This window comes from Dipteris shenzhenensis, chromosome 16, assembly GCF_047967505.1.
Source record: "Dipteris shenzhenensis isolate YYH24624 ecotype China chromosome 16, Dip_SZ_1.0, whole genome shotgun sequence".
Taxonomy (NCBI): domain Eukaryota; kingdom Viridiplantae; phylum Streptophyta; class Polypodiopsida; order Gleicheniales; family Dipteridaceae; genus Dipteris; species Dipteris shenzhenensis.
Genome location: NC_141611.1, coordinates 32,856,348 through 32,859,953, shown reverse-complemented (window position 1 = coordinate 32,859,953; position 3,606 = coordinate 32,856,348).

Below are 3,606 nucleotides of genomic sequence, written 5' to 3'. Positions count from 1 at the left end.
GCTGCTATCTAGCTATCATTCATGGGCGGTGTACCAACCGCATTTGCAACTAACAAGTTGGTGACATAAATGCACAACAGTCACCTTGGCATATCACGAGTGGAGTTTGATATCTCAACACTCACCCTCAAGCTCAATCCCAATTCCTGCACACCAAGCAGGTCTCTGAACTTGCACAGCTTCTCTGCGCCCAATGCCTTCGTGAATATGTCAGCTACCTGATCCTCTATGCTGACATAAACTAGATCAATAAAACCTACTAGAACCTTTTCTCACACATAGTGATAATGCACCTCAATGTGCTTTGTTCTAGCATGATAGACTGGGTTATTTGCCAAGTGTATAATGCTCATGTTGTCACAATAAATGACAACTGGCCCACTGATGCATATCATAAAGTAGCTTATGCAACCAAGCTACCTCACATGCAGCCATTGCTGCACCCCTGCACTCAGCCTCTGTGCTCGACAAGGCAACTGTAGGCTATTTCTTGCATCTCCAAGTGACTGCAACACTCCCAAAAGAGAACATATATCCACTTGTAGATCGCCTATCAGAAATACTACCAACCCAATCAGCATCAGTGTATCCATGGAACTGTATGAACCCCAGTCTCATAAAATAGTCCATACTACAATGTGGACTTCACATACCTCAGTATGCATCTAGCCGCATCCAAATGTGGTTTCCTTGGAGTCTGCATAAACTGACTTACCAAACCAACAGCATAGCTCAAATTTGGCCTGGTAATAGTCATATAAATCAAACTTCCTACTATGTGTTACCCTTCAGTGGTTTTTTGAGAAGTTTGGGATCCAGTCATATCTCTCCCCCTCTGTGGTCTTTTGGTTGTATGCAGAGGTTTGGCATTGAGCCTCTACCCCTCTACTATAAGATCATTCTTTTTTCAATGGATTAAGTTATGTTTCGTGTTTAATATTGTTTATGGGACAAATTTCCCCCAAGTCCACATGTACATGGGACTAATGTCCCCCAAGTCTGAATGTCAAGGTCTTACACAAGTGCCTTATGCCACATTTACACATATGTGGCCACCACCTCCGACACCAAGGTCACATAAAGTATTGTAGTCCATTTTTCCCTCCAATCCAACCATGGATGGTTTTTTTCCACACTTTCGATACCAAACAAGTGAGCTAAACACTTCTTACAAAGGGCTCCCATAGAACACAAAAATTACAATAATGCATTGCCTTGATGCTCTATGGTGAGCAGATCTACTGCTCTTATTGATGCACTTGCACTGCTTGGGTTGTGTGTTGAGCTTTAATTACTATACTTAGTTAGAGTTAATTTGCTTGCACACTCTTGCATTGGCATACTCTCCTACTAGCTATAGATATGCACCTGCCAATGCTCTATAAGGGGTGAGGGTTGCCTCAAGAAAGAACTATTGGAGCTTCTCTTGGAAGGGGTCTTTTATGGGCCCGAAAATGGGCCGACCCAGTCTGTAAGTTCGTCAACCTAGCTAGCAATTGCATGGTCAAACTGCAATTGCCCATGATCCCAAAATCTAGATGTAGATCCCCAGATCTTGAATTCTCTCTCTGATCACCTAAAACTAGAATAACTCCTAGATCCACAAATTCTAGAATCCTCTAGATCCACTAGTAGTACCATGTCCATGTGCTCTCCTCATATGGGGCCTTATAAATGGGACAATGGACCTCCTATTCCAACAATCAAAGCCTTAAGTTATATGTATGCTTCTATGAGACTAGTCCTTATGTCGAGGGATCTCCTTGACCTCTTCGACAGTTTTAGTACATTGGGTTTTTCTGTCGATTCTACTTCAAAAAGCTCAATGTTTGGTTACCTAGATCTCAAGCTGTCTTCTTGAAATTTGTGTCTTTTAAAAATTTTACTTGTGAGGTTCCTTTTGTGTGAATTCTCTGTGACAAAGTGTGAGAAAGATTGAGAGAAAAAAGAGAAAATGGAGCTCAAGACAGAAATGCAACCTACCTCGAAGCCCCAATCCATGTGTACTTTGGGCCCATAGCTACCTAGGAGACATGTCTCCTTTCTAAGATCTTTTGAGCCTTTGGTGCACTTTTTCATGGCCATCGTGAGTTTTCAATCCTTGTGTGACGTTCCTGACATAGGTATTGTACAGTGGATGAATCTTGGGTTAGTTGTCCTATAGTGATTCTATGAACTTCTATAGGCACATAGCTCCAGCTACCATGCACGCTACTCAACACACTAAACTAGACCAAGAGTTTTGAGAGCTCTGCTCTATACCAAGGTGAGTTGCACTGTTTTTTACTCAAGGATGAAGGCAAACAAATGAGCATTTCACCTCAAGTCCAAGAATTAAGGCATCAACAATTACACTAAAAGAGCTCAAGCCTTTAGGCGACAATCCTATGCAAGCATTGAGCAACCTAAGCGATCGAGACAAGTGGCTCTAGGGCACACTAGACAAATAGAAGACCAATAGCAAGATCTACGTCACATCAACAAAGGCAACAACGTCCGACAATAGCAATCATAAGTTCACTGAAAGAGATGATGATGTGGCAACCATGTGGCAATCCGTTATCACGTCCTCTCCAAACATAGTAGCATCTCCTTAATTTTTTGTCCTAAAGGATAGCACTCATACTAGCTCACAAAAGTAAATTTCAAATTTTTTTCACCATGAAGGTCAATTGAAATTCTTCTCGAACTCAAACCACCCTTCACTATCAAATCCCTTTAAAGGACCCTCTTCAACACTCCTCAAAAGACATTTGAGCTCCCAAAACCAATCTTTTAGCCTCTCTAAAAGTTTTTCCAAACTTTTTTCAAGTCTAGATTGAATGGAATGTTTCCTAATTCTTAAGTTATTTTCAAGGCCTTTTTCAAAGACACCTTTGCCAATTTGCTGGTACAAGAAAGATGGAGTTAATGAGAGGTGATGGAGAACAAACTTCTATGAGAGTGAACACATGACCTTCTAACATGTTCACAAGACGAGATGCAATTCCAACCAAATCCAACTTTGTGAAGGGCCTAGATGCACTTCGTTGATCAAAGTAAGGACTCGTAGAAGTTCACGTCTTCACTTTGAACTCCCATCTGGCCATCTAGGAAACTACTAGATAAAGTGACATGTGCTCTAGCAACAAACCTACATATTTCCCAATTTCTCTAAAATGGGTCATGCATTAATTTTTGGAGTCTTCAAAGAGTGAGAATCTTGTTGAGGTTCGCATCCTACAAGGCATAATTAAACTGGGTCTAATATGTTCCTATGAAATATGGGCTGGAAACAAGAGTTTACCCTGAAAGTCTCCTAGTCATATGCCTACTACAAACCCCTTATTGAATGGATTTGGGATACATGATTGGATCATGGCAATGTCCTAAACAAATTATTAAAATTCAAAATCACCACACTAATTTTGTTGGTAGCAACCTACGATTGGTAGCCTTTCTATTGATCAAGATCAAAACATTGCAAGCCCTTGTATCTTGAGGATCAAACTGAATTAATAGCAAAAATGCAGTAATAAACTTTAGACACATAAGCTTGCACATTTATTTGAATGCCTTCGATTTCTTTCCTGGCATGAGTAATTGGACGTTAATGGTACACGCATA